Source organism: Stenella coeruleoalba (genome assembly GCF_951394435.1).
Source record: "Stenella coeruleoalba genome assembly, chromosome: 10".
NCBI classification, from domain to species: Eukaryota; Metazoa; Chordata; class Mammalia; order Artiodactyla; family Delphinidae; genus Stenella; species Stenella coeruleoalba.
In genome coordinates this window covers 54549737-54564420 of record NC_137156.1, presented here as the reverse complement: position 1 = coordinate 54564420, position 14684 = coordinate 54549737, and the positions used below count along the sequence as shown (strand labels likewise).

At 39.1% G+C, this 14684-nt stretch overlaps 1 protein-coding gene across 8 annotated transcripts in view; it reads right to left on the bottom strand.

Moving 5' to 3' along the window:
- The window catches only part of ARPP21 (cAMP regulated phosphoprotein 21), a 1021360-nt gene that overhangs the window by 833759 nt on the left and 172917 nt on the right, over positions 1-14684 (bottom strand). The window contains exon 2 of one of the 8 annotated variants that reach the window (XR_013830177.1): positions 5306-5380. The exons of the other annotated variants lie outside the window; for them this stretch is intronic. The gene's annotated coding sequence lies outside the window, so the exon portion shown is untranslated. The remainder of the gene's footprint in view (positions 1-5305; positions 5381-14684) is intronic. 8 annotated transcript variants of the gene reach the window in all.

Below are 14684 nucleotides of genomic sequence, written 5' to 3'. Positions count from 1 at the left end.
GTGAAATACGCTTGCCGTGGCTCAGATCCCTCATATTTAAGGGGGAATCTAGATATACTGTATATATAAATGTATTTAAATATATATATATATAAGTAATAGCTCTCACCTGGTGTTTTTGTGATTAAATCACTTTTTTTTAAGAAAAACTTAAGTATTGTTTATTTACAATGTTGTGTTAGTTTCAGGTGTACAGCACAGTGATTCAGTTATACATATATACATGTATCTATTATTTTTTCGAATTCTTTTCCCTTATAGGTTATGACAAAATATTGAGTAGAGTTCCCTGTGCTATACAGGAGGTCCTTGATTATCTATTTTATATATATTAGTGTGTATATGTTTATCCCTCCCCCACCTTTCCCCTTTGGTAACCACAGGTTTGTTTTCTATGTCTGTGATTCTATTTCTGTTTTGTAAATAAGCTCATTTATATCATTTTTTAGGTTCCACATACAAGTGATATCATATGGTATTTGTCTTTCTCTGTCTGACTTACTTCACTTAGTATGGTCATCTCTAGGTCCATCCATGTTGCTGCAAATGGCATTATTTAAATGAAATGACTTTTGGAAAAGAGCTTAACATAGGGTCCAGCAACAAATGAATACTAAATGAACTTTATTATTGTTGCTGTTGCTATAATGGAAAGGCTTTAAAATTTTAATTATATTTCATAATAAAACAAATAATTAAAATGAATATATCTATACTTGGATATAGGAACACTATACATATAATCTTTCATGTGAATAATGACTGTATATGCACAATTCCTCCAACTTTTGGAAGAAATTGAACTGAAATGACTCAGGACCCTTCCATGTCTGTGGAACTTCAATTCTTCTGTTCATAACAGAAATTTGTCTCAAGTTTTTTTTTTCTGTGCTCCCATTCTAAGGTCTTGGAATCAATGTTCTGTTGGCTTTTGAAAGATAATTTGGAAGCTTTCCTTTTCTCTCTCTGCTTGGGAACAATTTAAATAGTATTGAAGTTTCTGTTCCTTGAAGGTTGAAAGAATTCACCCAGAAAACCATCTGTGCCTGGCACTGTTCTGAGGGAGAAAGAAGTCTTTAAAACTTTCTGAACATCTTGTATGTTGGCCCATGCAGAGTCTTCTGTATCTTCCAGGTTTAATTTTAGTAAGTTGTATTTTCCTAGAAAATTATCCATTTCATCTAACTATTCAAATTTATTTGAAGAGAGTTTTCTAAAATATTCCTATGGAGTTTTCATGATCTCTGTACTGATGGTCATTTCTCATTTCTAAGTCTGTGTATGTACACTTCTTTCTTTATTTACTTGATTAGGCAAGCTTGGGGTTACCTATTTTGTTTCACTCGGTTTTCCAAATAAGCTCTAGGGTTTACTTACTAATTCTGTTGTTGTCCTATTTTCTAAGAAAACCATTTCTGTGTTAATTTGATTATTTCCTTACTCATGCTTTTCTCAAAGTTACTTGATCTTCTTTTTGCTAACTTCTTGATATAGACGCTGTGCATTCATTTTCGTTTATTCTTGTTTCCTAATGTAAGCCCGTTTTACATGGCTTTTAATGCATAGTATCATGACTATTACACCTATTGTTATATTTTTATTATTATGGTTACATGTACTAAAATACCCACTTTCATTACCTTTGAGGTGAAAATTTTTTGAAGGAATTTAAAAATTTCTGAAGTAATAGTTTCACTTATATTTTTGTTTCTAAACGAATTTCAAGTTGTATTGCCTTGTGGCCAAAGAGAAGAGTTTGAACTATTCCCAATTATGGTGTTTACTGGATATATGTTAACTATATTTCTATTAAATCAACCTTACTAATTATGTTATTCAGATCATCTATAGCTTTTCTACTTTTGTTTCTCTGTATTTCATTAGTCCTGGTCTAAGAGCTGAACTCTCCTCCCACCATGGTGTTTTTGTCAATTTCCTCTCTATTTCCTAGAGATTGTATTTCAGGTTTTCCAAGTTTAGTAACTCAGTGTGTGAAGATTTATGAGCTTATATTCTGAAAATGCCTATCATTACCTCATTTGATATTTTTTTTCCTGAATTCTACACAGAGTTGGAATCAGGTTTAGAAGGACCTGAGGCTTTTGCTATTTATTGAACCCTTTTTAGGAAAAATTTAAAAATACTCAATTTTTGTTCTTTTAACTTAAGTAAAGATTTTGTTTATTTTTTCATTGAAGTATAGTTGATTTACAATGTTGTGTTCATTTCTGCTGTACAGCAAAGAGATTCAGTTATACATATATATACATTCTTTAATGTACTCAATTTTGAATACAAGTTTAGCTACAGAGCCTTGGAAGAGGCCTGTGAAGTGATGGGCCCTGAAACTTCAGCTTATGCTTGTGTATATATTCCGAATCTCATTTTTCTGTCTTCAAATTTCTTTCACCCATTCTTCCTTTTTTAGCCATTCATTTACCGGATACTTAATGGCATGCCTACCTTGAGCAGAGCACTTTGTTAGGTGTTAAGTGTACTGAGATCTTTTTGTAGAAGTCCTTTCCTCTACCTAACAGTTAAATGTTAGTGTTTTTCAGGATTCTGTCCTACACCTGTTTCTATCCTTGCTCCACAGTTTTTTAAGAAATTTCATCCAAATTTATAGACAGTTCTAAAACTATCTATAAACTCTATACTGATGACTTCCAAATCTTTGTCTCCAGTCCAAATCTGTATACTCTCTCTGCTAATGATTCTCAAACTTCTATATTCCATCCAAATTCTCCCAATGAGTTTGAGACCCATACACATATATTCTACTCTTCTCTGGACATATCCACTGGGCTCTCGCAGACAGGTCATATTCATCATATCCAAAGCCTGCTGCAATCCACTCCTCTTTATTTTAAACACCATCATCATCACACAGTTGCCAAACCATAAACTTTGGCATCATCCCAAACTACCCCTGTGCCATGGATTGCCCACATACAGTCACCAAGTCAGTTGCAAAATGTACCCTCCTCTTCAGTCAACCACCATGGTTACTGACCCAGGCTCTTGGTCTCTCTCTAATCAATAGAAAGTGATAAGAGGCCAGACAAGAATGTCAGGCAAGGCTTTACTGGGGCTTGTGCTGCAGCCCAAGGAAGCGAAATAAGAAATAGGTGCCCTTGATCGCTCCCCAAGAGGAGCTTCTTGGGTCTTTAAAAGGGGTAACAGGGGACTTCCCTGGTGGGCCAGTGGTAAAGAATCCACCTTCCAATGCAGGGGGCACGGGTTCGATACCGGGTCGGGGAGCTAGGTTCCCACATGCCGCGGGGCAGCTAAGCCCAAGTGCCACAGCTGAGCTCGTAGGCCTCAACTAGAGAACCCACGTGCCACAAACTACAGAGCCCATGCATTCTGGAGCCTACACGCCACAACTAGAGAAGAGAAGAAACCCGCGCGCCACAACTAAAGAGAAGCCAGCGCCACAAGGAAAGATCTCACATGCCGCAACTAAGACCCAATGCATATTCCCATATGCATTGGGTCTTAGCTGCAGCACGCTGGGGCAAGACGGGAATAAAGATGCAGACCTACTAGAGAATGGACTTGAGGATACGGGGAGGGGGAAGGGTAAGCTGGGACAAAGGGAGAGAGTGGCATGGCCATATACACACTATCAAGTGTAAAATAGATAGCTAGTGGGAAGCAACCACATAGCACAGAGAGATCAGCTCGGTGCTTTGTGACCACCCAGAGGGGTGGGATAGGGAGGGTGAGAGGGAGGGAGATGCAAGAGGGAAGAGATATGGGGACACAGGTATAGGTATAACTGATTCACTTTGTTATAAAGCAGAAACTGACACACCATTGTAAAGCAATTATACTCCAAGAAAGATGTTTAAAAAAAAAAAAAGACCCAATGCCGCCAAAAAAACCCACTAAAAATAAATAAATAAAAATTTGTTTTTTAAAAGGGGGTAACAACTGGGGCCAGTCTCTGGATGGGGCAGGAGGTATAGCTTAAGTGGTCTGCCCATTCCTGTTGTGGGCAGGAATCATGTGCAGGACCCTGCTTCTGCTCCCAGCACCCCAAAAGTGGCAGTCGGTCTGTGGCCTCTTTGTATCTTATTGTTCATTATTGCCCCAACTGTACCTGTGTGTAGCTATTTTTATTCCCTTAGAGTTTCTTATACTCTCTTGCTTGAGAAGACCTTCATCCAGGTGCAAGCACTCTGGTAGAGGGTCCCAGGTCCCAGCCTGTCTCACCATACCTCTTCGGGGAGTACACATCAGCCTCCTATGTGGGGTCTCCTTCCCTCCACTCTTCCACATCGGCCCTCATTCTGTTTTCCATCCACTGGGCAAGAAAACCTTCAATTGATGCAAAACTGATCATTTCTCTCTCCTACCGAAAGCATTCAGGGACCTCCACTTGCTCTTAAGAAGTAACCTGAATTCCTCAGTGTGACAGAAAAGACCATCCTTAACCTGGTTGCTTACTCAGTCTGTCTCTCTCTGAACTCTTGTCCCTCCCAACGCCAGGCTGCTTTCAGTATCTTAAATCCACCTAAGTCTCTGCCTCCAGATCTTTCTGGATGCCACCTCCTTTGCCTGGAACACTTGTCCCTCCTTCTGCTTTTCTACTCACATTATATTAATATGATTTGCTTTGCTACTATTATCCTGTTATTCTCTGTTCTCACGTGTCCTCACTTTTTCTTTGGTTTGTGCCTTTTGCCAGAGGCTTTTGCTGTTTTAATTATTTTGTTTAGCGATTAGGAAGGTATGCTTCTCCAAATGGTAACCTTTAAGCAACAGTGCATTAACAATAGGCTCTTGGGAATTAAAACAGGCTCCCTGATTAGTAGCATTTGTCAATTTAATAGTATAAATATTAACACTGTGGCCAATTTTAAGCTACCAGTATAATGTCACTGAACTCAAAGTGTGAAGAGATACACACAATTGGCTCTGAAAAGCCAGTGCAAGTTTCAGCACCTCACTACCTTTAAGGTTTATAAAATGTAATTGAATATAATTCTCTAATAACTATATAAAAAAGTCAACTTGTATTTATTGAATTCACCCATGCAAAAAGAAGAATTTAACGCACAGTTTCTTTCCTAACTGCTTCTCCTAGCTTCCGGAGTTTTATTATTTAATTTGGGAATATAGATTATTATTATGTAATTATGTTTACATTATGCATTATCTCTTCCAAGTATCATTATTTTTGACATTGGCGTACAGACTGAATACTCTGTTTGAAACCATTATTTTTAGACTTAACTCTGTGCTTGACTGATTTGAATTAGTTTTGCCATAAAGGAGACAGAAGATCATTTATACATACTCACTCTCCCCCTAATTTATCATCCAGCTGCCGTATGATGCTGTGAATGCTGTTTCTCTTTCTCATGATTTTGTCCTATCGTGATGGAAAAACAAACAACAGGTTACATCACTATGTCAATTCACAGCCCAATCACTTCTCCCATTGTATACTTTGATTAAAAGAAAGCAACACTAGGACATGTTAGCAGTAGAGAAACATCCCTGGTCATGGATAGAGGAGGATGATCCTCATTTGCAAGAATCAACATATAACTTGTTCTTAGATTGAGATTTTGTTTCAAAGCACTCAATTTGGTCTGTGTAATTGCTGAGTCACTTATTATGCTAAATCAGATTTTCATATTGGAAACACTCAAAATGTAGACTGAATACTTTTTGCTTTCTTGGCATTGTCTGGTAACTCGGCTATGTCTGGCAACAACCTGTTTAAAAAATGGTTTCTATACCTACATGTTTCCAGAACAATCAGTGAGCTACAGTTAGCCCATACTTAAATTTCCCCTTCACCTTGTTGATATAAGCTTTGATTCTCTTATTTCTGATACTGACAGTATATATTATAGACAATTTATCACTTAAGATATAATTATTCTTGTCCATTATTATTGACTAACTATTTATGATATGTACTTGACGATTTGTAAGATACTAAATTTCTTGAAGGTAATGGCCGTGTAGTTTAGTGAAAAGAAAAGAAAATGTTTTAAGTCAAACAGAACTGGGTAAATGTATGCCTATGTTCTGTTTTAGCTGTGTGGCTCTGGGCAAAGTGATTTATCGCTCTGATCCACAAGGAGATTAAAAGGAGATTTTTAACATAACTCGCTGAGTAGCTATAAGTATTATATAAAATATATAAAACACCTGTCTCGGTGCCTAGAACTCTTATCAGTAAATATGAGCTTATTTTTCCCTTCCGTACTTGAATTCCCCTTCAGCACATCTCAGTTGATTAATGACAGTTATGGGATCTATTTTATAAAACGTTGGAACGTCCTTTTGGAGCTATGTTTCTGGGAGCAGAATTTGACAAATATTCCTAAATTCACCTAGATGAACTGGGTTACCCTAAGAGAAAGCTCTCCTTTACACTGTCTGCCCTGGCATAAGTCCACTGGGTGAAGGAGTTCATTGATTAATAATGCTTACTTGCATTTGCAGATCTAACTGCATAGCCAGCAAATTATTTAATTCCATTAAGAATTACACATCCCTTTATTAGTAGTGAGAAATCTAAGGCTCAGAGAGGTTAAGAACTTCCTTGAGGATCACACAACTCAGAAGGGTCAGAGCTCAGTCAGAAACCAAGGTCTCTTTGCTCCTAATCCTGGAATCTGCTCCCATGACCTACAGTATTCATGCATTAGTTGTTACCTAAATACACGGCAATTTCAAACATGGTAATTAGCTTAGTTTTGCATGCAGCCCATTCTGAGAATGTTCTGCCACTTCTTCAGCATCAGCATCTTTTACTGCCATGCTAGGTTGAGTTCACCCAGTCAAGGAATTGATTGTTTAGACTCTGCTAGACTCACTCATCTATGCTGAACCACTAAGACACAGCCAGATAGTTTTTTTTCCTGAAGAAGAAAAACTTCCTTGCAATTTCTTTGTGCTTACACTGTCAGTAATTGCAGTGCAGGCATTGTTATATAACTAAAAGAGCAAAAAAGCATGAGATCCCTAGAAACTCGAAGTTAGGAGCTTCAAGAAACTAATAGCATCAACTGTTCAGCCCTACCCTGGCCAGGCTCACTACGTGAGCATGGCAGCCGACTGAATTATGAAAAACAAAAACAGATCACTGGTTAAATTACTCTGTTTTTTACAAGGAAACAATTACACCTAATTACAAGCAAGGCTGAGGTGTTGCTTTCCTAGTGAAACTACGGGGGCAGGTGTAAGTTCAGGAACTCATTATCCAGCTTCAGGTAATGCTTCTAAATATACCACTAATATACTTCCTGCTGGTATTTTACTACTGTATTGATTTGGAACCAGTAAGGTCTTCATGAGGGTTTGCTAAAATAAAACTCCACACTGGGGGCTGCTTCCTATGTGTGACTTTTGGAATTCTGCTGAGATATATAAAACAGAAATAAGGGGGAAGTAACTGAAGCACTGTCAGTGTGTATTCTCTGCATTTGTGGCAAAGAAAGGGCCCTCTTTCTATCTGTGAGTAAGCTAGGTCTTATGAGATATTTTAAGTAATGATGGAGCCAAATTGCCGAGTCCAAGTTTATTCCATAATTTCATTTTTCCAGCTAAATATTTGGTTAGGATGTTTTATTGGGGAGCTACCAAGGGAAACAAAACACTTAGACACCAGGGCATGAGATTAATGCATATTTGATAACATGCATAAAAACTGAGGATCAGATTTCACTGGTTCTGAATACTATTTACAGGAATGATATAAAGATTAAGCTCTTTTTTATCTGGCAAGGAGACAGAGGCACCAACAGAATTGTAACTCTTGGATCCATGAAGAATTTTTTTAAATATAGACTTTTTAATCCAATTCTACTTGAAATGATATTCTTTATCATTGAGACCAGATGTGAAAAGGGGAAGGAATCCAGTTAAAGGAGAAAGGAACTTGCATATATGGGAATATCCCTAAAGGAGAAGTGCTTATAATAGCCCCTGTTAAGATAAGAAACTTTGGGAAAGGTCTGGGTAAGTATAATTTTGGCAGGCAGAGAACGGGGGCATTAGATGGAGCAGCATAAGAAACCACAAACACATGGAAACTTTCATGGTTACAGAGGAAAAGAAGAATCCATCCCATGAAAAACAGAATTGTGGGGAATGAGATTGGACCAAACATATTCATACCTAATATATAGAGATAGATGGAGCCAGATCAAATTAGATGCTGGGAAACAAGTGTCAATGCTTGAACAGCGAGGATCATAAAATAATCTTTGCTTTAAAAAAATGAACTTGGCTGTGGAGGGCAGGTCCAGAATGGACCTAAGGGGAACGCTGGAGGGAACGGTACTTGAGGACTTCTGTCATGCTCTAAAGCAGCCAAGTCAGGGCAAGTGTCCAAGTATGACTTAAGGGAAAGGAAATCTCTTGTGGAGACAGACTGTGAACTGCAGCAGGAAGGAGCAGTGTCTGGAGGTGATGTCGAGACTTGTGCCTGTGGAGGACAAGAGTTTATCTCTGCTCAATGGAGGTGTCCAGACAGAGAAGCAGAGAGGAGCAAAAAAGACCCTCAAAACTGGTGAGATCCTGATGGGCTTTCAATTGCTGAGAAGGCTATTATGGGATTGTAGGTCCTGAACTTTTAAGTTGGGGTTCAGACTCACTAACGTGAGAGGGAGAGTGGATGAGACCTGAGCTGAAGTCTCAGAGGAAATGAGGGCAGTGAGACAACACAATCTAGCCTGAAAAGTTGGCTCCACATCAAGAGGTTCTGAGTTGAAACTGACCTATCTGAAAGAATAAGGGCCAGTGGAGTGCCCGGGGGAGGGTGGATACTGCTTTACTATGAGAGAATCTTTAGGCTAGGTGAATGCAAGTCAACATAGCTGTGAGTTTAGTACTTTGGAGTCCAGTAAATTTGGAAAAGATGAATTCTCTACCTAAGCCTAGGGTTGCTTACAGGAGGTAAACACAAGAATAGCATTGAGCCTCAGAGAAGCCAAACATCCAGAGCCCTCCCATGTATATCCTGTACGCAGGTATAGTCTGAGAAAAGGAAACTATAACCCCACTGTAGAAAACAGGTAATCACTACAGCCTGGGAGCAGGAGAACATTCAAGTGCCTTCCCAACCCATCTTTTTGTTTTGAATTTTGCCAAAATAGTGGCCAAGATGCAGCACTGAGCTGAAGGCAAGAGGAGTGGGCAGAGCACAGCCCCATTCTAGACTTAAAGATGGTAGTTCAATGGGATCTCTACCTCTGGTTACCAGCTCTTGAAGCTAAGCTAGTAGAATTAAATGGGAATTCAACCATTATTTTCAGAGTTTTTCATTTCCAAAGATTTTTTTTACAGTTTGTATTGCTCAAAATGGGAAGGAATCCCTAGACACCTAAACTTCAAAGACATACTACCTGCAGAAGGGGAATCCTTCTAATTCCCCTCCCAGATGTGGCCATAGAAAACAAAAGATGAGGAAGATCTCCAAGAGAACAGAAGTGGGAACAAGGAAAGGAAGACCAGGGATCTCATTCCATAACCAAGGCAATGAGTCCTGGTTATTCCAGCCAGTGTGACGTGTTTGCTGCTTACCACTACCCACTGATTTTGTTCTCCATCCTCTTTTTTTTCAAAATGGGAGATTTTGTTGCAACTACTATGTTTTCTTTAGGGAGACATATTAGGTGGACAAAGCAAAGTAAAGTTTTGTTGTAAGTTGCCAGACCTAAAGCATTCCAAACAGTGTTGTCTATGAGACAACCAAGTCCAGAGACAGAAGTTAAGTCAACATTCAGTTATGAAAAGAGCTGTTCATGCCATCATACTATAACCAACTACTCTTCTTCGTTACAGTCACCTACAGATTCTCATGCCAAATACCTCATTCCTTGATAATTTTAGCTCTTAGCTCCATCACAGCTCATGTCATAATTCTTGGTGAGCCATTTATTTCTCAGAGATAAATTGTTCCTTGACCTTCTGTCTCCCAATGAACTTATTCTTTTTCTTAATAAATTTATCTATTTATTTATCTATTTTTGGCTGCGTTGGGTCTTCGTTGCTGTGCGCGGGCTTTCTCTAGTTGTGGCGAGCAGGGGCTACTCTTGGTTGCGGTGCACGGGCTTCTCATTGCGGTGACTTCTCTTGTTGTGAAGCATGGGCTCTAGGCATGTGGGCTTCAGTAGTTGTGGCACACGTGCTCTAGAACACAGGCTCAGTAGCTGTGGCACACGGGCTTAGTTGCTCCGTGGCATGTGGGATCCTCCCGGACCAGGGCTCGAACCCATGTCCCCTGCACTGGCAGGCGGATTCTTAACCACTGTGCCACCAGGGAAGCCCCCAGTGAACTTATTCTTCATCCTACCTCTGCACGTACCCGCTCTGGTCATACCCTAGACCTTTTCAGTATTTAGATTACACCTTGAACTAGTTATGCAAACACTCTCTTAGCACCATAACCCTAGAGTGTAAATAATAAAAACTGTCTTGTATATTTTTTGAGAATTAAATAGGATGATGACATGAAGATCTTAGCACAGTGCTTCACATATTCAAAATGGTTAATCAAAGTAATTTCTGTTATATTTAAATGATATAATGCATAAAAGTCATACAGCTTACCAGAAGACTATTTGTTGACCACCAATTACATATGAACTGGATCTAGGTATGGGAATTCAGTGATAACCTAGTATGACACTGTGTCTTCCCTCAAGAAATCTACATTCTAACAGAAGAAATAGAACATAAGCATGCAAATAAATACATAAACAAGATAATTTCAGGCTGCAGGGAAACAGGGATGTGATGAGGGCAGGAAGGTGACACTCTAGTTTGGATGGTCGAGGAAGAACTTCCAGATGAAGCACTTTAGAAAAAGACTGAATGTCAGCCATTGTAAAATGGAGGAGGAGCTTTCCATGCAAAAGGAACAGGGAACACAAAGACCTCTGGTCAAGAATGAGCTCAACGTGTTAGAAATTCAGAAGAAGAGCCAGTGTGGCTAAAAGGTTGCATAAAAAGGAAAAGGTCAAAGGACATGATGTTCAAGAAACCAGAATCCAGATCGAGTAGGGTTTTGTTATGTTAAAGACGTTTAGTCCTTTCCTAATAATGATGAGAAATATAAGAGATCTCTTTAGCAGTCGGATAATGAATTTAAGTGTGGCAGAGATGAAGGGGGCACAGTTTCAGCAGAGGCTATAGTAATTAATACTGGTGAGAGATGATGGTGTTTTGAATTAAGACGGAACGTGCTGGACACGGTGAGAAGGGTAGAACCAGGGATATATTTTGAAGGTAAAGTTGACATAATTTTCTGATAGATCAAATGTGGGGTGTGAGGGGGAAAAAGGGGGTCTAGTTTGACCCCTAGATTTTTTACCTGAGTGAGGAAATATTTAGATGTACAAGTCTAGAGTTCAGAGTGTGAGTGGGAGAGGTTAGGACTAGATACACCTAATAAACAGTAACAGATTTTGAATGAATAACTCTTCTGAGTACGGGGAAAATGTAAAATAGGACTTGAATGTTTATATCAGGCAGCTTTAGGCAGGACAAAACTCCAGATCCTACTGTAGAAAAATGAATAAAGAGGTCATCACCACCCCCTTTCCAAGTCCTCACTCTCCACCCTTTCTCACTAGTTTAAAAACACATTCTGGGAAATAAACGTTTCCTTGAAGACTTTAAACTGATAATTTCAATTTTGAAATGATCTTTAAGACAATTATTATTGTCAAGAGCATCAGAAAATGGAAACTCAAGGTTGAAAACAAATACGTGTGTTTAACCAGAGAGAGGTGTCAGGGAGGACGTAATACGAATAAAAAAGCAGCAAGGGGGAAAAGATATGGGGATACATGTATATGTATGGCTGATTCACTTTGTTATAAAGCAGAAACTAACACATCATTGTAAAGCAATTATACTCCAATAAAGATGTTAAAAAAAAAAGCAGCCAAAGAGATGTATTTCTAAATTGCTGTGAAAACAGAAGCTAAAGATTCTCCTTGATGCATATTCAGTGTTTGCACCAAACAGAGAATAAGGGAAGAATGTCAATGTAGATGCTGAAAACTGACTGAGAAGAGGGCTGCTATCTAGATCAGTGAGTCCAGATCATCTTAAAAAATAAGTGTGAACTTGGTTCCTGTCCTCCCAGACTTTCATACAATCTGACAAGTGCAAATGACAGGCTACTTTAGGAGGACCAGGAATCTAAAGCCAGAAAACCAATCCTCTTTTACCAGCCACACCTCCTTTCTACTTCAGAGTACCTCCAGGATCGTGTGGAAGATAGCAAAAGATTGGGTGGTGTATACAGTTAGGATCTCAAGGAGTTTGGAATTCAAATCAAGGCACTCAAGGCTACTAAGCTACTGTAACTGAAATCAATAAACCCTTTTCATAACACTCTTCACTGAAATCAACTCTCAGATCAACCCTTGCTTCACCGTGGTCCCTGGAGAACGGCTGCTGTGGAGAACACGTGGCTATATAAGCTTTAAAGCTCACAACTCCAGCTTTAAATTTCACTGTGTGACCTTGAGCAACTTCCTTAAACTCCTGAGCCTTGATGAACTCAACAGTAAAATAAGAACTATTATATCTCCCTTTCAGAATCGTTCACGACTGTGAAAGCTATAAAGAAGGTGTCTGAGAGGGTTCAAGGCACAGAGCAAATGCTCAAAGGGTATCATTTATTTCTCCATAACCTTTCTCTCTATTTCCACAGCGTACTGTGTATGCCTCTGCTTATTTCCTTCCATCCTACATCATAATTAGTCATTTGCTGTCTTTCTCCTCCACTATAGGATAACCTCCTAGAGGAAAGAGACCCTGCTTTGTTCATTTCTACGTCAGCCCAGCATTTCCAGAGCAGGAAACTTTCCATCACTGGCACCAACTAAATGTGAAATGAATCAATGAATGAAAGAATGTAAACAGAGAAGCGGTCATGTTCTTATTCTTCAGAACAGACCCAGGCATCTCATCCCAAGTTCACCCTGGTTCACAAGGAGGGCTCACACCAGACTTGAATTAAGTCATCTCAAGAAGCAGCAATCCCGAGCCTGGGCATGCACACAGCACACTGTGATCAAACTACCAGTGATAAAAGCCTGTGGAACCTCACCTTTATCCCCACTCAGTGTGTCTTTACATACCAGGCCGTGTCTTCTAGGTGGAAGGAAGAGAATGGTTGGATGGGGGTATGTGAGCATATATATCAGCTTTTCTCCCAGGTATTGTTGTACGTTATATGTTTAAATTGCTTGACTTCCATAGAAACAGCTCTTTCTGTCCTGGGATTCTGACAATATTTCTCCTGATCTCTACAGTCATCTTTCCTTTCAGATGCTATAGTCAAGCTTCAATTTCTCTTTTATTTTTAATTAAAGTCCCCATCACCTATTGACTTTGCAGACTCTTTCGAAAGTGACTGATGAGACGAAAAGTTCATTACTTTCGAATCAATTCCCACTCTGGTTCTGCTTCCTCTCAGCCAGTGGGGCCGGAATCCTGTGAGCCCCCTCCTGCAGCACTGCACAAAATGCACACGCTGAATATTCAAACAATTCACATGATCCAAGAGTAGCTGCTAATCGTTGTTTCCCCAAAGAGTGAGGCCATATTCCTTGGATCCCAGCAAACTCTTCTGCTTCTCATTGACCACACTCTCCTCCCTACTGCAGGAAGCATATTAAAGTGACAAAGATGGAAAAGTAGTCAGGGGATGCACTCACAAATTGCCCCTCATCTGTCAAGGGAGGATGCTGGACCTGGTAAGCTGTGAGACCTGGCACAATTCTATAAAGCTAAAGCTAAAGCTTGAAGAAACCTTAGAAATTTCCATGTTTAACACTTGCTTTTTAGGGACATGAAACAGAGGGCAAAAGATATTTCTGATTAGTCATCCAGACATGAAGCCTACTATCTAAATAACAAAAAAACTGTTGAGCATATACTTTGTGGCAGGAATTTATATCCCTGTTTATAGGTGAGGAAACTGAGGTTTAAGAATGCATAAATGAAGATTTATGCCTCCAAATGGGCAGGGTTAGGGACAAGATCTTCTATTCATTATACATTTATTATATTCTCCTGTATTCTAATTAACTGGTAATCATATTTTTTCCTTAACAAAAAGAAGCACCATTTTCTCATTTTAATTAGGAAGTCAGCAAATAAGGTCATACCTCAATGTTTTTTTCTTATGTGTGATTCATTTATTTGCCCCCAGTTTATTTATATTTTTTATTTATTTATTTTTTAATATTTTACCTTTGAGTATTTCATTTTTTTAACGCTTTTATTGGAATATAATTGCTTTACAATATTGTCTTAGTTTCTGCTTTATAACAAAGTGAATCAGCTATACATATATATATATCCCCATATCTCCTCCCTGTTGCATCCTCCTTATCCCACCCTTCTAGACGGTCAAAAAGCACTGAGCTGACCTCCCTGTGCTATGCGGCTGCTTCACACTAGCTATCTACATTATATTTGGTAGCGTATATATATCCATGCCACTCTCTAACTTCGTCCCAGCTTACCCTTCCGCCTCCCAGGGTCCAAAACTCCATTCTCTATGTCTGCATCTTTATTCCTGTCTTGCCCCTAGGTTCTTCAGAACCTTTTTTTTTTTTTTTAGATTCCATACATAGGTGTTAGCATATGGTATTTCTTTTTCTCTTTCTGACTTACTTCACTTTGTATGA